At 34.5% G+C, this 22,832-nt stretch overlaps 1 protein-coding gene across 3 annotated transcripts in view; it reads right to left on the bottom strand.

Annotated features, from left to right (window-relative positions):
* Positions 1-22,832, bottom strand: part of Cnbd1 (cyclic nucleotide binding domain containing 1) — a 294,076-nt gene that overhangs the window by 20,186 nt on the left and 251,058 nt on the right. The window lies entirely within an intron of this gene.

Below are 22,832 nucleotides of genomic sequence, written 5' to 3'. Positions count from 1 at the left end.
ACATAAATAATTTAGTTACATTGCTATAAGATGAAACATAATCACATCTTCATAGTCTTTCTCAGCATTCACATTTTAATAAATACTACTTTTTAAAACAAAATAAGAGGGCTGGGAAGGTGGCTTATTGGTATGGTGCTTGCCTTGCATGCATGAGACCCTGGGTTCAATTCCTCAGCACCACATAAGCAGAAAAAGCCAGACGTGGCACTTTGGTTCAAGTGCTACAGTGCTAGCTTTGAGCTGAAGAGCTCAGGAACAGCTTCCAGGCCAAGAGTTCAGGCCCCACAACCGACCAAAAAAATTAAAAATTAAAATTAAAACAAGGTAAGACGAAACAGAGAGGTAAAATTGGACTTTGCCCCCCATTTCTTTTTTCTTTTTTTGTCAGTCTTGGGCCTTCAACTCAGGGCTGGGCACTGTCTTTTGCTCAAGGCTAGTACTCTATCACTTGAGACACAGACACAGAAACCTCCCCCCCCCCCATTTCTTAAGTGAATATTTAAGAAACATGATTTCTACAGTTTCTATAACACTGTCAGCATTCTATTTTTTCTGTGTAGGTTACTCCTGCCATTCTTTTTCACATTCAAATCTAAATTATGGATACAGTAAGTGGATATCACCCTATATATGCTGAATAGATGTTTATATGAAAGATATATGAGTTTTAAAACAACTATCTTATTAGAAATCTCTCACAAGACCCTTATTACCATATATTTATAGCAACATTGCATCTTGTAGTTTACGTCTTGTATTTTACATAAATATAAAAAGTTATTTTCTAAGTAAGAAAATATAGCATTACTTCATATTCCAACTATTAATATCTTAGTCTATTGCACAACCTTATTTTCAATGAATAACTAATTAAAATTATACAGAATGTTTTGTCATATTTTTTCATAAATAATAAGGAAATAAAAGACACTTATACAACAGCTTATCTCTCCACTTAATTTCAATCTTTCAAATAGTTTTCATTTGTCAATATGACTGGATTATAATGAGATTGTGAATAAAAATTAAACTAACAGAAAGTAAGTCATATGGGTTAAAAATTTTAGCAAGTATAAGTGAACATAAATACACTAAGTATGACTGAAACATTAGGTAATTCATAGGCACATAAGTATCTTACCTTATTTCTGACTAGAGTTATTTTACTATTCAGAAAACATCAATTTACAATGACTCTTGGATGATAAATGTTGTATTAAGCTACATTTGTTTTTATTAGGAGACTTGAGATAGTTTGGCAATCTCTTTTGAAATCATGCCTGTAATATTCTCAGTGTGAAGCAAACTGTAGAATTAATTTTAGTGGTTATAGCCTTCTTGACATTATTATTCCTCATACATAGGTAATGTTCTGGATAAGTTCACATTGTAGAATAACTAATGACCCCATTCTCTTTTTGGCAGTCCAGTGAAAACATAAAACAGATGTTCAACATTAGCAGATGTCCAGGGTGACACACTAAGCATATGCAGGGAGTGGATGTCCTGGAGCCTCTCGTCTGAGGAACACTGACCAGTGCACCCAGGATTTCCATTTAGCCTCATTAGGTTTTGTAAGAGTAAGATTTCATTCATGGATTAGATAATGACACCCTCCCACATCCTAAACTCCTGACTTTGCCAAAAGTGTTTTGCTCCAAATATGAGTAATGATCCACAAGAATTTTAAGACCATAATCACTTTTTCACATTTTCATATTATTTTAAAGTAAAATAACAGACTAACCACAGGGCTATAATATTTTTTAAAGGTATCTGAACCATCAAAATAAATTCTTAAATTTAGCTATTTTACCCCTGATCCCCAAATGGCTTCTTTCAATACGCCTTTCACTATACATGAATATGATTATAACTCTTCCAGGTGGACTCTCCTTGCTTCATCCTAGCTGGGGTACCTGATATAATACCCTTTTTTATTCAAATTACATTTGTGAAGGTAAGAATCACCTTATTCATATTCCAGTTTCTAGAGTAGTGGAAATGGTAGGTGCTCAGAAAATGTTTTTAACTATATAAAGGAGGAAAACAAAAAAAAAACTTTAAAAAATGTTCCTTTTTTTCCTATTCTAGGTAAAAGACACTTCTTTTTACCCAGTTTCCCCCAAACCTGAATTTGATTGAAAAGCAATAAACATTCAACTGAATTAGGGCTTCACTCTAACTTGACTCTTTATAAACAATGCTGAAAATAACATTCTTTTTAATTGAAACACAGATTGTATGCAATTAAATTACATACTTTTTTAACTTTTCTGTTCCATAAGATTTGAGAATTGTACTTACTTGCCATCACACAAACAGCATAAGGATATTTTGTCCTGAAAATTCCCTCATGAAAATGGAACCTAAAGTTACTAGACAGAGCCAGATAATCAAATTAAGAGCAAAATTAATGAGATAGAGAATAGGAAAATTATAAATAAAATTAATATAACAAAAAGCTGGTTCTTTGAAAAATAAATAAAGTTGATAGACATTTGGCAAGACTAATTAAGAAAAGAAGACAGGAAACCCAAATTAACAAGATCGGGGATGCCATGGGAAAAATCACAACAAATACCCAAGACATCCAAACAATTATAAAGAACTATTTTCAAAAGTTATACTCTCTAAAGAAAGAATAACTAGCAGAAATTGATGCATTTTTAGAGAAATACAAGTTGCCCAAACTGAGCAAAGAATAAGTAAATCACTTAAATAAGCCAATATCTTATGAGATACAGGAAGCAATCAGAAGTCCTCTAACAAGGAAAAGCCCAGGACAGATGGATTCAGAATGGAATTCTATAAGACCTTCAAAGAAGAATTAATACCCATACTCCTCAAGCTCTTCTGAGAAGTAGAATAGGAGGGATTTATCCAAAGCTGATTCTATGATGCCAGTATCACACTCATTCCCAAACCAGGCAAAGACCCAACAACAAAAAAAAGAGAACTACAGACCAATCTCCTTGATGAACACAGATGCAAAGATCATTAACAAAATTCTAGCTATCAGAATCCAGAAATACATAAAAAAAATCATACACTACGACGAGGTAGGCTTCATCCCAGAGATGCAGGGATGATTTAACATACATAAATCAAAAAATGTAATCCAACACATCAACAGATCCAAGGTCAAGAACCACATGATTATCTCCACAGATGCAGAAAAGGCTTTTGATAAGATACAACATTCATTCATGTTAAAAGCTCTGGAGAAAATAGGAACATTCCTTAAAACAATAAAAGCCATATATGATAGACCAATAGCCAATATTATACTTAATGGGGAAAAGCTACAACCAATTCTCCTAAAATCAGGAACAAGGCAAGGATGCTCACTGTCTCCACTTCTTTTCAATATAATCCTAGAACCTTTAGCTAGGGCAATAAGGCAAGAAAAAGACATTAAAGGGATCCACATAGGGAAAGGAGAAGTTAAACTATCCCTTTTTGCAGATTACATGATACTAAACCTTCATGATCCCAAAAACTCCATCCCCAAACTCTGAGAAATTATAAATCACTTTGGCAAAGTAGCAGGATACAAAATCAACCAACAGAAAGCAGTCTCCTTCCAGTACACAGAAAATATACAAGCAGAGAGGGAAATAAAGAAAGCAACCCCATTCACAATAACTCCCTCCAAAATAAAATATTTAGGAATTAACCTAACCAAAGATGTAAAAGAACTATTTAATAAAACCTATAAAAACTTAAAGAAAGAAATTACAGAAGACATCAGGAAATGGAAAGACCTTCCATCCTCTTGGATAGGCAGACTTAATATAGTGAAAATGGCAATACTGCCAAAATTAATACACAAATTCAATGCAATTCCCATTAAAATCCCAATGATGTACTTTTCTGAAATACAGAAAACATTCCAAAAATTCATATGGAATAACAAAAGACCTAGAATAGCCAAAACGATTCTAGACAACATGGGAGGGATCTAGATGCTGGACTTCAAACCCTCCTATAGAGCCATAATAACAAAGACAGCATGGTACTGTCACAAAAACAGACCAGAGGACCAATGAAATAGCATAGAAGATCCAGAAATAAAACCACATGCCTACAGTCAGCTGATATTTGACAAATGAGCCAGAGAAATACAGTGGATGAAACACAGCCTCCTCAACTACTGGTGCTGGGAAAACTGGGTGGCCACACGCAGAAAACTAAAAGTGGACCTTAGCCTGTCACTATGCACCAACATCAACTCAAAATGGATTAAAGACCTTAACATCAAACCTGAATCTCTAAAACTACTGCAGGACAGAGTAGGAGAGACACTTGAACTTATAGGCACAGGCAGGAACTTCCTGAACAGAGTCCCAGGGTCACAACAAAGTGGAGAGAGATTCGACAAATGGGACTACCTTAAAAAAATGTTTCTGCACAGCTAAAGCTATAGCAACCAAGCTAGAAAGACAACCAACTAACTGGGAAAAAATATTTACCAGCAATATATCAGAAAAGGGGTTAATATCCAGTATATACAGGGAACTCAAGAAACTAATCCCTCCCAAACCTAACAAACCAATTACTAAGTGGGCAAAGGAAATAAAGAGAGAATTCTCAGAAGAGGAGATTAAAAATGGCAAAGAAACACATGAGGAAATGTTCACCATCCCTGGTTGTAAAGGAAATGCAAATAAAGACAACCCTGAGATACCACCTTACACCAGTCAGAATGGCCCACATCCTAAAGTCAGCCAACAACAAATGCTGGAGGGGAAGCAGAGAAAGGGGAACCCTATTACACTGCTGGTGGGAATGTACACTTATACAACCACTTTGGAAAGCAGTCTGGAGGGTCCTCAGAAAGCTAAATATTGACCTCCCTTATGAACCAGTCATACCACTTCTAGGCATCTACCCTGAACAACAGGAACCAATATATAAGGACACATGCACCTCCATGTTTATTGCAGCACAGTTCACAATAGCCAGGATATGGAAACAACCCAGATGTTCCACCATAGATGAATGGATCCCAAAATTGTGGAATATTATGCAGCCATTAAAAATGACAAAATAATGGCATTCACAGGGAAATGGATGGAGCTAGAAGAAATCATGTGGAGTGAGGTAAGCCAAGAGCAAAGAGACAAATGGCACATGGTCTCCCTGATAAGTGTATGTTAAATCCAAAACGTAAGGTGATATGACAAACTTAACAAGACTTAAGAAGCAAAGGACTTCCACTCATCTGGTTGAATCACTACTAAATAACCCTCTGCTGCTGATCACATATATTGTATATATGTGCACACCAGAGGGAAACTAGGAGGACAACACAGAACTAGAGGGAATCAGGGGAAAACATACAACAGCAAGGACCCATCAGTTACACTAGACATTGATCCAAATGAACTAAGCAGCTCAATGGCAGCGATGGGAGGGAGGGAACAAGTGGGAAAGAGGGAACAGCTGATGCTATGCAAAACAAAAAAATGTACATATCACCCAATGTGGAAGAAATAACTTATTGCAAAGCTCATAGAACTCATAAATGTTATAGACCATGATAGACAATTTGCCTCATGAAAGTTAGAATGTGTTTGTGACTTTAACGAAGCATCACTATCCCACAATACTGTGAAATTTGGGAAATTATGTAATCACTTAATCACAATAAAGAATTTGAAAAAAAGAAAGAAAAAAATTTCCCTCATGACTTTTTTCGACCTAACTTTCTGGAGCGATCACTTACTGATTTCTATCACTGTGAGTTAGTTAGGACTATTTTACTAAATTAAATCCTATGATAGGTCTCTGTGGGTTTCTAATTTTACATAATATTAGCCCATGTTTTTCCATGTATCTGTTTACTTTGTAGGTGAGGACTAGTCCATTGTACTAATGAACAATATTCTGTTGATTTATTTTCTTGTTGAAGAGCTTAATAGTTTTTTTTAATGATAAGAATACAATATGTGAGATAAGCCACTTAAAAATATGAAATGCTTATTTTGTTGATCGTTTCAGTGTATGGACCTTAGGCCTGGTTGCTGCTAGTCCTATGGCAAGGCAGAATATTGTGATAGGTAATAATGATAGAGAAGGACTACTCATTTTAAGTTTGGCTTGCAAGCAAAGAGAGAGGAAGGTTCCAGAGTCCTATTACCCTTCATAAGGGCTCACCACAGTGACCTAATTTCCTCCTACTTATGAACAATGCCATAGACAGATGGCTAAGCCTTCAGTTCATTGACCATAGAGAGCCATTTGAGATCATAGCCATGGATATTTGTGATTTTTATTTCCTTCAGAGTTAGAATACTACAAGGGTTGTTTTCTTTTAAATCAATGAAATATTGATGATTCATTGTTGTAAGCTGCAAGGTTGAATTAAAGTTATATCTCAACACAGAAAAAAATTTCCATAGAAAGTTAAATGAAAAGAATGAGGGTAAAGATACAAATGTGTAATTTAACAGATGGATTTCAAGCTTCATTTTATATGTGCCTTAAGGAGGTAACAGAGCAATTAATGAGCCCTAATAATATGAGGTGTCCATCTTCCCCTGTCAATATTAGCTTCATGAATTCCTATCCTTCCATTTTTATTCTTGCTACTTCCATTAAAGTATTACTGGCATTTTTTCTCCTCCTTGAACTTGACAATACAATAGGCACACTTATTTTTTTGTTCTTGTTTGTTTCTGGAACACTCTTTCCTAAAAATAAATTTTTGGTTCATTCCCTTCATTCCTTCAGGTGTTTTCTGGAATGTCAGTATGTCTACTGAGCTCTCCAGTTGTGAATTTAAATAATAACCCAATCAAGTATTTTTATCAGACTATGTTATATTTTATCTGCATAATCCTAAACAAAATAAATGGCTTAACTTTCCTCATAAAAGTCCCAAATTTAATATTATATTTATGAAGCTATCTATCTCAAGAATAAAAGAAAATAAGCTGATACTTAGCAGAAAACTAAAATATGGGAAAGAAAATTAGGATATGTTTAGACAATTTGTCAGAACAAGCAATGATACAATCAAGTGATGTTTGAAGGTGTTGATATTTATTCGAGTAGACCAGCATTCCAATAAGAGATGAAAATAAGACATTTTAGCACATAAAAACATTAAGCAATGCAAACTCTCTTAAAGATCCAAAATCAGAAATGTTGAAAGACTTGAGAATAAAGAATGGTAAGGCAATGAGATGTACAAGTCGTTATGTGGAAAAACGAACTTTACAACTTTGGTGGGGGGGAGAACTGGGTGGCGGTTGGGGGTAGGATGGGAAGGGATGGGAAGGGGAAACAAAGGAGGGAGGAGGCTACAATGCAAGATAATGTATTCATTATCTTGCCCATGTAATTGTAACCCCTCTGTACAGTATTTTCATAATAAAAAATGCTATCAATTATTATAACTGTGATTTTGAAACATTTTAATTGAAAACTAAAAATTATTGCTATGAAAATAAATGTAGGAGTGAAGAAATTGCTAATATCCTGCTCTATTTTTCATATATGATTTATGAATGTTCGAGGTAAAATGAGGGTTAAAACTTGCATTTAAGTTAATAGATTTAATATGAATATTAAATTTATGTATTTCTAAATACATTTTCTGTTGGGAAGTGGATATAAATATCTGAGCATCAAATAATATATTTCTTGTGATTCCTGTATATGTATATTTCCACTAAAAATAAGATATATGTTCAATATATTTAATTTATCATCTGTATGGTTCATCCTTTGAACGTCTAAGCTATAATTCCTATAAGAACTATATTCCTAAAGAAGCTATATGAAAGGGATGTATAAAGAATAATTTTCACCCCCAAACTATTTAAAAGTTTTTCTTAGTTATTGAAAAAAATTAATATATACTTTTTGCCAATATAATATAGACACATCGTACCTCAAAAGTTTTATAAACAGTACATGATATAAAAATTAAAATTCCTATTTCTAACTTCGTCCAGCCACACTCTCACTGTATATAACCACTGACAGACATTGAAAAGTTCAACAAGAAAATTGAATGTTTAATACCATAGACATAAGTTTCCAAAGATTTGTTATCAAATGAATTACTTTTAAGGACATCAAAAAGATTTCGAGAAAGACTAATGTAATTTTGTAGTTTCAAGAAAGGAAATTAAATCAATTCAATGATAATTCATATGGGAGAACATTTATTAGTGGATTATGACCTTTTAAAATTCTGCAACACACAACTGACACACAAATGCATTACTTGAAATAAAATTTTGACTGCACTTGGAAGAATGTTCTGCTTGAATCTTGATCATCCTAAATAAAACATTATTCAAATTTTACTACAAAATGGCATTCAAAAGTTTATGAAAAAGCAAGTCTTTATTATATAAAATATCAAAGATTGTCCATTTGACTATGACAGTCACCACATCACTCACCTTAGTAGAACTTAAGAGATATAAAAAGAAAGATCCTACTTTTACACTTCAGTAAATTATATTAGAACCACACATATCAAATTTAGTAAACACATTACATTTAGTAAATTATATTAGAACAAAAGTTAATTAGAAATAAAGAAATAGAATCAAAGTATATCCAAGGGACGAAGGCAAGATAGTGCAGGAGAGAGAAATCGGAGGTATCACTGCAGGTGTGGGACCAGGAAGGTGGAAGTGCTGAAGGCACTCAGCATGACTTCAGAAAGGAAGTTCCACTTGGACAGGAATTAACTATGAACTTACAAGGGTGGAAGTAAAGAATAAGAATCTAGGCAAAGGCACACATGTGTGAAATAAGATGATAGGTTGGGAGAAACAGTAAAGAACAAAAGATAGCTTGGGAAAAGTTGACAGTCTGCAACATGGATAAGCTTTGCCTCACTAATTCACTTGAACTTTATTTAACCTGTAAGAATTAGATATCAGTTGATAAGGTGTCTGGGGAGCATATTATCTAAATTTGTACAAGACTTTCTGCACTATTAACAATCATCTATGAAATGTGCTGTGTAAGCAATATTGGTTGCTCATAAAATCTATTATCTACATCTACGTTCTATTTATATATCTTCTAATGCAAACTCTCTTAGTAATAGTTATTTGATTTATAAAGAAGGTCATTATGCATTTAATAGACATCTATTATGTCTACATTATTATGTGACATGCATGCGCAAAGATAAGGGAACTAGACACATAACCTTGTATTTATCCTCAGAAAATTTGTAATCCAATGGAAGCAAAGGCAAGCAAACAAGCTAAGGTGCCTAACAAATGTAATGTCTCAAAAATTGAGAAGGTGTTCAATGAAAAAGGTCAGCATAATCACTATTGAGAGAGACACTGGAGTTTATAATGGAGGAAAAGTAAATGTCAGAAGTTGGAAAATGGAAGGATTTTCAAGGCACAGCACAGAATAATCACAGAATAAGTAAATACACAGTTATAAAAGCCAACAGACTAGCAGCTTAAAATAATTCATGTTGAGTACAAGCATGTTTGCAGTGGTAAGTGAAGAGATAATGCAGAAAAGTTGGCCAGACTTTGTCTCCAAAATAGTTACCGAAAAGCAGTTCTTGAGGGCTGACCAAAGTAGTACATCACCAGCTGAGAAAACAAACCATGTGAATTTAAGGCTATGAATTCAGAGCCAGTATTGCTTAATTTGTTTTTTTAAAAAAAAAATTATTTTTTTGTCGGTCGTGAGGCTTTAACTCTGGGCCTGGGCACTGACCCTCAGTGCTTCAGCTCAAGGTTAGCGCTCTATGTGGCGCCACTTCTGGATTTTTCCACTTATGTGGTGCTGAGGAACCGAACCCAGGGCCTCATGAATGCAAGACAAGCACTTTACCACTGAGCTACTTTCCCAGCCTCTTGTTTATTATTTTAAATGGCAAAATGTCATGTTTTTACTCATAGGTAGAATGCTAGACTCAAAGGAAATTACATATTTATGTAAATACTGTGTGTGTGTGTGTGTGTGTGTGTGTGTGTGTGTGTGTGTGTGTGAGATTCAACTATTTAGACAGATGTGGGACATCAAATGATAGTGGCTAAATAATTTCAAAATATGTTACAACTGTGTTTGAAGATAGCATAAGAAATCTCAATGAAAGCAGTTGTTCAATAGAGGTTTGGGGAAAATGGAAAAAAAGTAAGAGAGGGCAAAACTTGAGCAGTAATTTGGAAAATACTTTATATCAATACCTATGTCTATAAATTATTTACAAAGTATAATCAACATTCTTTGAAAAAAAGCCTATCATTTTCTGTAAAGCAATTTAAAGTCACTAAATCATTTTCCAAAAGCAGATAAAGATTATCTTTTAGAGAGTTGTTATGAAAGAAAATAGAGGAACAATTCCCAGTAGGGTATGTGCATACTCAGATGTGTTCATTGTGGTTACATTCTGTTATTGTTGAGAGCTCTATCTCTTCTCATAAGCTATATATCTTTGTTTTAAAGTTATGTTTTAAATGAATTGCCAGCAATCTCTTTTCTCCCACATTCCACAGGATTGTTAAAGATAATAGTGTGACATAAATTCATTCTGATTATTTTGTGTATATTTTGTTGATATTTGATGTAAGTAAAAAAATGTACTAGAATCTTGATCAGAAAGTAGAGAATTGGGTAAGATACTTCTGATTTGGTCTGTAATATATGAGCAGGCTGACACATTCTAGGAAACCTGCAACCTTCACATGGCCCCTGTGCTCACTGACAAGGCTCCGCTGAGATAGTCCAGATGTGACAGATGCATGAATCCCACTGAGCTGATCTTTATCCTGGAGGCAATCCCAGAATGTTCTGGCCAGAGCAAGGTAAAAGAAAGCACTTACACTTAGATCATGTACAATTTGCAGTCCGGAAGCAATAAGGAATCAGTTGCTTTGTTTATTTATATTTTGTGTTCATATGACAACACCCAATGTGAAATGCCATAGGGCATGTGTATTTTGAAAAATCAATAAAATGCTAAAAGCCAAAAGTCATTGTTAATTAACATATCAATTACAAAAGGCTCCACTAAACAGATGTCCCAAGCTTTGTGCCCAGAAGTTTAATGAACTGAAGCCCTTTCAGGTCAAGAGAAAGGAAAAGATGGAAAAAAGAAAGAAAGAAGGATGAAAAAAGACAGTTTAGTAAAGGCTTTAGGACTGTGAATAAGAGGATTCTCACTGACTTTAGTGCTTATGGTATATATGTATCTCCTTTTAAAACTAAGCATCACTATCCCACAATACTGTGAAATTTGGGGAATTGTGTAATCACTTCATCACAATAAAGCATTCGGGGGGAAAAGTAAACTAAAAAAAATAAAAAATAAAACTATCACATAGGGTTTAGACATTATATTGGATTCTCTCATGTTTAAATTGCATCACTTCCAAGTATATGTTTGAAAATGCTGCAGCAAATAACCTACATTGGTAGCCAAAAACTCACTCCTCTTATTCACATCCACAGTTCATTTTCGTCATGAGTATTTTTTTCTGTGACAAGTTCCTATACCTCAGCCCTATTAAAGAATGTCATTGGAAGCTACGCATGACGACACTAGTTTGTACTAACACACAGGAGGCTGAGATAAGCTAGCCTACCACTCCAGGCTAGCCAGGGTTACCTAGCAACATCCCCTCTCAATCAAAATAACAGCATTCTCCGTAGAATCCTAGAGAAGTGAGAATATGCAGCTGCATAAAGGTCAAGTTTTTGGAAAATTACTTCTAGCCTCCACTCCTGTCAATATTCATTATATTCATCCTGCTCATTTAACATAACCTTGTGCTTGACCTGTGGTCAATGCTTCACACAGTGCTCTAACTGGGATCACCTTACTACTTACCTACCACCACCATCTGAAAACACACACTTCTTGTTCTAGGTGTAGGTAACAATGCTATACTTATCAGGTTGATTCACTCTATACTTTTCTGTGATTTCTGACTAGTCATTTCTGACCAGCTGTTTCTTCTTATCCCCTTGCATTTGGTAAAGATGCATTATATTCCTACTTCAAGGGCTTAAGCAATCCATGGCTGATTTGATGGGTAACACTGAAATTCTAAGTTATAGAAAACAGTTGATACTATCTTAGAGCTATAAACATATTTTTTTTCTTTTGTGGAAGGAAATAACCACATAATGGTATGCGCCTATATTGTCAGTTATAATAATGGGAAATGCCAAAATCCCTTCCTTTTTGTCTGTTTCATTTAAAGTCTAGTCTAAATAACAGAGATTACTTCCCACATCCCCTGGTGATTAGGATTGCATAACTTGATTATCCTTACATGCCACAGATGCTGACATGATAATATATAAATTTTAAAAAAGAGAGAACAGATTCAAAACAAGGGGATCTAAGAAGTGACAATAACCAAGTGTGAAAAAAAATGTAATGTTGATTAAGATATATTATACTCTCAGACTGGCATGTTGAATTGAAATACTTTTGTACAACTACTTAAGGATAATAAAATTAAGTAAATTAACATTTTTCCTTTAAAATAATTAACAAGATCCTACTTCAACCAGTAAGCCAGGCATGGTGGCATGTTTCTGTTTCCTAGCCAGTGGTACTAAACAGGTTGTGCAGTGAGCAGAGGACAAACTCAGTATCACTGGGAAAAAAGTCAGGCACCTGCAGGGCTGCCTTCTCTGTCTTACAAAAAGGAAAACAACTATCCAAAAAAATAACTCAAAATCAAAAGAAGCTGAGAATGCACTTTTAATGATATAGTGCTTGTGCAGGAAGAATAAGGCTCTGAACTCAAACACCAATAGCCATATGAAATAAAAATAAATAAAAATAGTTTTAACAATGCACTACATTAAATTTACTGTTGTTAATTTTCTTGAATTTTACAGGTGTTATTACATAACAAGGTTTTCTGGAACACAAGTACTATGGCCTCATGACAGCTGAGTAGATCACAAGTCAGCTACTAAGAACTGACAGTGGGTTGACATAGACTATGTTACACTGGAGAAAGAGTTACTTCTATCGTAAAATGCAGCAGAAAAGCACAAGATCTCATCATATTCTTGGGTAAGCATGTACATTGAAACTTATGAATTATATCTAGAACTTTCCATTTAATGTTTCTGTTTAGTGGCCGGCTGTGGGCAACTGCAACCATAAAAAGTAGAACTTCAAATAAAGAAGACTACTGTAACACCAACTTAAACTACATACTTCCATATAATGGAAAAACGAAAATTTTTGAACTGAGTTTATATGTCAGTAAAACACTGATTAAATAATAGTTGACATCAAAAGAAAGGGAAATTATAAGTGCATTACTCTTATATACCTCACTATATCAAATTAAATATTACAAACAAAATAGTACTACAGTAGTTTTATTACAGTAAGGAAATATAATTTTTTAATTTTATTTAATTTTGCTGTAAAGGTTATGTACAGAGGGGTTACAGTTACATATATAAGGTAATGAGTACATTTCTTTTCCAATATTGTAAACCCCTCCCTCATTTTTTGCCTGCTTTCCCTTCCCCCAATTCCCCTCCCAAGACAGTAAAGTTCATTATCAACATAGTGTCCTGTGAGTACTGCTGTTGCATTACTTCAATTTTTGTCCTTTATTTCACCATTTTGTTATTCCCCTACCATTCCCCGAATCAGATAAACATATATACATGACACAGGGTACCACAATAAAAAACAGTGAGGACAAATGATAAACCGGGGCAAGGGGGAGAAATGAAAGAAAACAGAAGTAACTTCACACGTACATTAAAAAATGTACTATGTGGGAAAAAACACTATCTTGTTTTAAAAGAATGAAAAACAATTCTTTCTCAATTTTCTTCTCAGTAAAATTCAGCATTTACTTAATTTGAAACCCTAACAAACCAGACTTTCCTTGATCTGACAGAGTTTCAATATGCAGATGATTAATGCTGTTCCTTTATTTCTTATATAGATATCATACTAGGTATGCTAGCCAATGAAAGTTAGGCAAATAAAATATTAAATATAAAAACATAAAAGGAAAGGATAAATCATTATTCACAGATGGCATGAATGTATTCACCAAAATGAATATATCTCTAATATCTTTTGTTAAGTATCTGTGCTTGTAATATTTTTTACTTTGAATATATTATACATTAAACAGTATTATCTATTTAGAATAAAAATATATTTTAATAGAAATAAATATAGGTCTCATTGCAAGTCTATGGAAAGATAGATGACATTTTGCTTAACGAACAATAATTCTGGTTAGGTTTAGGTTGCTAGGTACAAGGTATTCACTGTCAGTTCAGTTTTCAATGTCTTTGAAGGATTATTCAGCTCTACCTGTGAGTGCCTTTCAGTAGCCTTTCAGTTAGGGAAAATCATCTAACTGCTGGCTCAGTTTTCAAACCCAATGTCAAATGCTGCTTAAGAAAAAATATAAAGGCACATGTCCAGGAGTAAGTTTGGTTGTTTTTTTTAAATGAATTTCTAGTCTCACTTTGAGGATCATCTTTATTTCATTTTTATCTCTGGTCCTTTCCTACATTCCCTACCATGTCTTTGCCAGAATGCTGGGACATCAACTATTCCATTCTGCCTTATGCTTTTGAAATTGTTACCTACTTATGCATCCAGTCAACAGGAAAAAAACAAGTCTGAGGAGACAAAAAGCTCACAATGATATTACCTTAAATTTCAGTTTTCCCCAAACTTTTTGACTTTTCAGAATGCTCTGTGAATTGTTTGAAAGTTATGTTGGTGCATTGAGTGAAACAGAAAGACCCGAGTGCAATGACTGGAGGATTCCTGGAGTAAAGATCATAGCATTATGAGTATCTTAGAAAATTCAAAATGCCTTAAAACTTTTCTCATGAAATACTAGTATGTTTACTCTGTGATCTACCATCTATAAAGGACCAAATTTGGGAAGGGGATGCTAATAATTAAATAATGCATACTATACAAACTACTTACATAAATTCAAAAAGCAAAACTACACTATGAAACAAAACATTATAAAATTAGAACTAATCAATCAAAATCAGATCAATGATTGGGAATAGAAATGCAGAAGTTATTTGACTTACAATTGTTGTTGTATACTGTGACCTTTGTGTTGGTTATATATTGGCTATGTGTTGGTAAATATTTTACGCTTTTCTATAAATGTCTGTGAACATTATAAAGATGGATTGCCCAAGCATTTTAAAGATGGACCTCCATGCTACAATGATATTTTAATTTTTGTGCATAAAACTTCAAGTATAGCCATAATAGTGTATATCAGAGCCATTAAGTGTCCAAATTGGTGAATTGCCTCATTTTACTCCCCCCATCTTTCTCATTATTTTTCTTTTCTTCTCATATGTGTACAATTATGCCTAGAATTATTGTGCATTCAGTCCTCATCACTTGATTTTAATGACAAAACTTAAAATAGCTAAATGCTTATTATTGTCAATGTATACGAAACAAAACTTCACTGATTAAAGAGTGACTAAAGGCTGTCTAAATAAGGTACATGGTAAGAGGAAAATAACTGCCATAATATAGAACTCTACTCTTAAGTAGAAAATCTGTTTTCCTTAAAAGAGGTTTTTGCCATTCAATATACATGTTTGGCCATTAGAAGGTGACCATATATGTATAAATGATAAGCATCGAATTGCCGTGGTTAACAATGGAACTTGTCATATATTTGACTGTCAGTTTTTGCAAAATGAGAAGTAAATAGAGGCTGGGATATAGCTCAGTGACCAGTACAATACCCTGAGTTAAATCCCCAGTACCAAAACAGAAAAGACAAAAAAAAAAGTAAATAATCCATATGGTAAGTTCTTACTATAAAATATTAAGACAGCCAGACGCCCGTGGTTCATATCTGTAATTCTAGCTACTCAGGAAGCTGAGATCTGAGGACTGCGATTCAAAGCCAGCCCCGGCAGGAAAGTCCATGAGACTCTTATCTCCAATAAAGCAATCAGGATACCGGAAGTGGAGCAGTGGCTCAAATGGTATAATGCTAGCCTTGAACTGAAGAGCTGAGGGACAGCTCCCAGGCCCAGAGTTCAAGCCCCATGACCGAAAAGAATTATATATATATATATATATATATTGGGCTGGGAAGGTGGCTCAGAGGTAGAACGCTTGCCTTGCATGCCTGAGGCCCTGGGTTCGATTCCTCAGCACCACATAAGCAAAAAGAAAAAAGCCTGAAGTGGCGCTGTGGCTCAAGTGGTAGAGTGCTAGCCTTGAGCTGAAGAGCTGAAGGACAGCTCCCAGGCCCAGAGTTCAGGCCCCACGACCGGACCCCCCCAAAAAAAAAATAGAGAGAGAGAGAGAGAGAAAGGGAGAGAGAGAAAGGGAGAGAGAGAAAGGAGAGAGAGAGAGAGAGAGAGAGAGAGAGAGAGAGAGAGAGAGAGAGAGAGAGAGAGAGAGAGAGAGAGAGAGAGAGAGAGAGAGAGAGAATCACAGTAGAAGTTTTTAGATCATTAGCTCTCTGGAAATTGCCAAAACATATAAGCACTACAACTGTTGTAAATTCCTATTGTTCTGTTAAATACAGATTGAATCACCTGTACATTATTTGCTTAATGGTACAATAGCAAATCCTCATGGTATTAAATATACATAAAAATACTGGTATAGGTTGGCTAATCTACATTCACTATTTATATTTTATGAATTTGACAAGCAATGATATATTGCACCCTACATGCATGTAAAAATAGCAGCAATAAACATTTTGTTATAAATCAAGAGCATGACTTTTATTTTGAAAATGAAACTATTAAAATAACTCCAGAGTCTTTATTATTTTTAAATTATTTACCCAAAAATTGCTGCAGAAAATGAATTGCAGAAAATCATTAGAAAAGTTTAAAACTCATTTTCATAATTTTCACAAGAATAAGTCATTGCCAAGTTCTAGATTTTTTCTTCATATTGTTTTTTTTTCTAGAAAACTCTTATTAAAAGCAACAGCATTTATCATCATAATAAAGGAAGTAAGCCAGGCCCAAAGAAATATAGGTCCTATGGTTTCCCTTATTTGCAATAACTAGTATATATCTGAGACAAACAGAAACTGTCAGACAAGTTGATGTTAGGGGAAATGAACCCCAAGATAAGGATTCAAATGTGTTTTTTTCTTTCTTACAATTGTTTCCAACATATTTATAAGATGATTTCTTTGTTGTTTTGTATGTCCCTCCCTCATGGTATAACCCCTGCTTTCACTGTATTTGATGTTGATATAATTTGTGGAGGGGAAGGGAAAAAACAGACTGTTTAAATAGGGGTACAGGTGGACCCATTGCAACAATGAGATGTACAAGACATTATGTCAAAAACGAACTTACAATCTTGGTAGGGTGAGGGTTGGTGGTGGTAAGGGAGTGTGGGTATTGGGGAGTAGAAAGGGGAAGGGATGGTATGGGGAAAGAATGGAGGAGGCTACAATGCTTGATAAGAAATGTACTCACTATCTTGCCCATGTAATTGTAACCTCTCTGTATTGTATTTCCACAATAATTTAAAAAAAAAAAAAGAATTTGGAAATAGAAAAAATAAGTCAAGAGAAATAATTTAGGCAGGTTCTTGGAATTAAACTTCATGCTTACAAGGCCATCTCTGTAACACTTGATCCATATATTCATCTAGTTTTGTTTTGTTTTGTTTTGTTTTTTTGGAGGGGGAAGCAGGTGTATTTTCAAATAGGATCTCATACTTTTGCTCAGACTGGCCTCAATGTATGATTCCCCTACCTCTGCCTCAACTCCCGAGTAGCTTGGAAAAGTGGCCTGTACCGTTATTCCTAGCACAGTGGGTTTTGTTGTTATTGTGCTTTTGCCAGTCCTAGGATTTGAACTCATTCGAACTCAGGGCCTGGATGCTCTCCCTGAGCCTGTTTGTGCTCAAGGCTAATGCTCTACCACCTGGGCCACCATACCATTTCCAGCTTTTCCTGAGAAGGTTATTGGAGATAAGAGTCTCAAAAGGACTATCCTTCCTGGGCAGGCTTCGAACCATGATCCTCAGATCCCAGCTTCCTGAATAACTAAGATTACAGGCATGAGCCTCTGGAACCTGGCTTTAGCTAGTTTTTGACACCAGGCGTTTCTAACTGCCCAGGCTGTCTTGGAACTGCAATCCTTCAAACAACTGGATAACAGGTGTATAACACAAATCACGAGTAATTTAAACAACCATGTGTGAAAATTATAAGCAAAGCAAATACCACATTTTAAAGGTTTTTTTACTTCTTAACTGTAATTTTTATAATTGATTGATAGAAAAAATAAATTTAGAAAGTCACTCTAGATCTTTTGAAAATATCGTTGTGTTTCTAGCTAGATTTTATTTTCTCAGAAATTATTTCAATTTAAGCTAAAACTTAAAAATCACTTATTAGAGTACAGATGATCCCTTACAATCTCAATGTTTATCGTTAAAAATGTAATAGAATGGGGTTGGGAAGGTGGCTCAGTGGTAGAGTGCATGCCTTGCATGCATGAGGCCCTGGGTTCGATTCCTCAGCACAACATAAGCAGAAAAAGCTGGAAGTGGCACTGTGGCTCAAGTAAGTGCTAGAGTGCTAGCCTGGAGCTGAAGAGCTGAGGGATAGCGCCCAGGCCCAAAGTTCAGGCCCCATGGCCAACCAAAACAAAATGACCATTAAATGGCTAAATTAATACATTTGTCAAGGCATCTAAAAGCAAAGATCTATTTTTATCCATATGATTAAAATATCTTTAAAAGTATATTGACATAATTTTCCCTTTTTCTATTCTTTAATCATAACTCATTGAGCAAATAAATAAAACAAAACCTCTCTCTAAAATTTTCTGGTAAAAATCTTGTATTTTAAACATATTCCTTTATGTTTTATTTGAAACATGAAAAAAGATAATATACTAGGAATAAAAAAACACCATATCATTTTGGTTACATTGATTAAAGATAAAGTGACTTAAATGAGAAAACTGAAAGTAGATAAATTTAGTTTGTAGTTTTTCTTGCTAAACACATATCTTTAAATTTTTTGTTTTAAATACAATATTGCAAAATATAACAGATTGAGAACAAAAATTGAGACAAATGACAAATGAAGATACAAGAGGGGATGGTGTCAGGAGTAAGATGAATACATAAGAAAATGCCAAATATTCCTGAACATTTTCCAGAAGGGGGTCGCACATTTAACACCAAGCTTTCTAGAAGTCAGCAAGGAAGGATCAATGATTCATTTACAATTCATATGACTCTTGAAATGAAAACAAGTCATCCTTTAGAAGACCTATTCCTGGCACTAGACTCAGGAAAAAACATGCCTCCAGTATCTTCATAGAAAGGATACTAGAAATGATATCCCCACCTTTATCTATGCAGTGGCGCTTGAAGAGTCCTAAGATTTCTAGGAATAGTATCTTCAAATTGGGCAACACTATCACACAGAATGCAATTCAGCAAAAGTCAAAGCTCAGCAATTGGACAGACACTTTCAGAATAACATGGCTTAGCACAGTAGTAGCTGGTTAGGACCTACAGCACTGGTTTCATACTTGCACTTTGCTGCAGGCGCTGTCCTGGATGCCTGTGTGTGTTCTGATGTACACAGAGATTAAAGAGAGTCAAGAGCATTCCTAACAGAACAGAATCATTTGTGTTTTGACCTTCATTTTTGTGCACTTTCATAATATGAAGATTTTATTTAAGGTCATTTAAAAAGTTTTCAATCTGGATAAATGTTTAGATGTAATATTGAGAATGTTGAGAAATGGTGAAGAAACTCTCATCAGTAGTTTTTCACCTGAGAGTAAGTGATGGCTATTGCTAAGCAATAACACTATCATTCTCATATCATGACTCTTCAGCTTTAATATCCAATTTTTTGAAGAGCTAATGGAACTAAAATAGGATTGTCATCACCTCTCCAAGATAAGCAAAAATGCATACTTAAATATATTGAATTGGGACCCATATGTACAAGTATTTAAAGATAATTTAAAATAATTTAATAAAGATTTCTGTTGTGGAAAAGAGACTAGAAAAGGAAGCTCAAATTTATTGTGGGGAAACCTGAAATATTTTTCTTCCCTACAGGAAAAAAAGTCACAACTTTGGGAGTAGTAGTCTAAATGAGGAATCCCAATTCTTCTGACAAGGAAATTAATAGAGATGAAGAAGTAGACTGAGTCTCACCACATTGTGATTGAAACTATTTCCCCTGATTGGCTAATGTGAGCCATTCTCTACTCCATAGGCCTAAGAAAGAATTGAAAAACCCATCACAAGAAATATATCATCTGCACAAATTTTATTCTTAAAAATCCAATATTCAATAGAAAATTAAGTCATGACAAGCAAGTCAATGAAACAGAAAAATCTAGAAAACAAGTTAATACGCAAAGGATTTAAAGTGTGTGATAAAAATGATTAAGGAGAAAATATACCACAAAGTTTAAAAAAGGAAAATATCTGATTTTGGATCTCTATAATTGAAAAGTTAAAAATTCAATGTGTAGATTTAATAGTTATCTAAATGAAAAAAATTATGGTAGGTAAAAGAAGTATTCTGAAAGTAAAAATCATTAAAACTCAATAATGAGAGCAGAGGTAAAAAGAATGAGTTACGTAAAAATTCATGTCATAAAGGACACATTCAGTAAAGATTTCTCACACATGTTTACAAAGAAGAGAAGAATGAAGCTGAAGTACCATTTGAGAAGGTATGAGCTGAAAAAATTTTAAAAATCCACAAATGCATTCAAAAAATTAACTGTAAAACTAAAAATAAGATTAAAATAGATTTAAAAGTCTATATGGGCACAAAAAGAACTATGTGAAGCTCTACATTTTGTTAAACTATTCAAAATACTATTATGTCTCATGAACTTGAATAAAATGCATGCAGTAAAACATCTGGGTTACTGCTCATGTGTCTGTACATACTGCTCATGTGAGTGTACATAGTTAACAAAATAATACTAGCTCTGATAAAATATTAGAATAGTACTGAAGAAGGCTTCAGAAATTCAGAGCAGTTTGGTAATCTTCATATAGCAGCACAGTGACAAGCACAGAGTTAAAAGTGAACACTTGAATGAACACTAACACAACGCTAGAATAAAGTGTGCTTCATTTTGTTTTCCTGTGTTGAACACAGATGTGGCTGCTCAGTTTGAAGCATCTGGTTCTTGCCTCTGCCGAACTGGAAGACTGAGTTGGCATTCCTCCTCAGCATACCAAAAAAAGAATCTATTCTCATAGAATCATTAGCTAGCAGTTGAAGATTATGAGAAGAAAAATAAGATTTACTTCAAATTTGACATCGCAAACTCCTTGAAAGAGTTTAATTGTAAATGTCTAGTTTCTTCTAAATCTCTCTGTACAAACTTCAAATGTAGGATTCTCTCTACACCCCTCTTTGCTTTTTTTCTGCTGCCTTTTGAATGTGGCCTCTCCTGATTAATTCTGATTTATTTTCAGGAAAGTGACAGTATAGGTAGTTATTCAGGCCTTCCAACCAGTTTCTGTTATACTCACCAACTGGTAAATTGCTTTCTCTCTATTACTGACATATTTAACACTGAAAAACATCATGATTCTTTTCCTCACCATTTTTGTGTGTGTATGTGTCTCTCTGCCTGTCTATGAACATGTTTTTCCCAAAGAGACGATATCAGATAAGATTTACTTGTAATAACCAAATACCATTGACTCCTGGATTAAACTGGCCACATTGAGAAGTCTCTGTAGCATCTTGTGAAATATTTCTCCCCCTGTTTGATGGCTCAGGTGTTAAGTAAAGTATCTTCTCAGTCATTTCTCCTTGTTCATCTCTATCCAGTCAGGCAAGGCTCCACTTAATCCAGCAGTGACAGAATTTAGGCTCGGGGAATAAGTGGTTATTTTTGGTACTAATGAGTAGCACTAAGGCTTGCTAAGGCACATCTCATATTCTCCTCTTTGAGATTACAGCTAGCTACCATCATAACTTATATTTTGATCACCATGGTGAGGAAGCATTCATCTCACTCACTAGTTGGTTTAATCCAACAAAAGCTGAAATCTGCACCTCAATTCGCAATTCCCAGATGAGATCTCAAAATAGAACCCAGATGTCATTTCCTTCTTGGGAAGGGAACTCATGTTCTTATACTCTCTGTTCTAGGAGTATTCACATGTGTTTAGATTCAACCATAATGAAACACTGAAAGCATTAGAGGGAGTCATGTGGCTTTCACTAAGGGTTTGTTGTGAGACAGACAGGAGGCTGGCCTTAACATCCCACTATAAACAAGTTAGTCTTTAAGAATTATCTCTAGATATTGATTGTCCTCAAAGACCTTGTGTGATGAACATGCCAATCCATTTCCTTCTCCCTTTGATTTCTTCACTATTTCCTTATACCACACTTCACAGTCTGCCATACTTTACAAACACTAGCTCTACACATGTGGCCTCAGGGATATTCAGGCCATTTTGGCTCTACTTTCTTTTCATGAAAGCAATACCACAGGACATCTGGGCTTCCCAGATCCCTGTGGAATGCTTCAATGTTCTCCACATTCTCCAATTATATTGTAAACTTGTTCAACGTTTTAATCACAGTCCTTGCATAAGTTACTAAGGATTCTAGCATGGACTTGCCTTCTGCAAGTACCTTCTATATATAAATTTTATAAGAATTGGCCTTATAAAGGTCAGTTATAAAGGTATTGGCCTTATAAGGTTCTTTTATTGCATCTACAAGTACAACTTTATCTGTATAAGACAGACATAATAAAGCAAAAAATTACCCACAGCATTTGAAATATTTGTTGAAATATTTATATTCCTTTTTAAG

Source organism: Dipodomys merriami, unplaced genomic scaffold (genome assembly GCF_024711535.1).
Source record: "Dipodomys merriami isolate MVZ:Mamm:240054 unplaced genomic scaffold, mDipMer1.0.p SCAF_4, whole genome shotgun sequence".
In the NCBI taxonomy this organism is placed as follows: domain Eukaryota; kingdom Metazoa; phylum Chordata; class Mammalia; order Rodentia; family Heteromyidae; genus Dipodomys; species Dipodomys merriami.
Note: the sequence above shows the minus strand (reverse complement) of the source record. Positions and strands in the feature narration are given on the sequence as shown.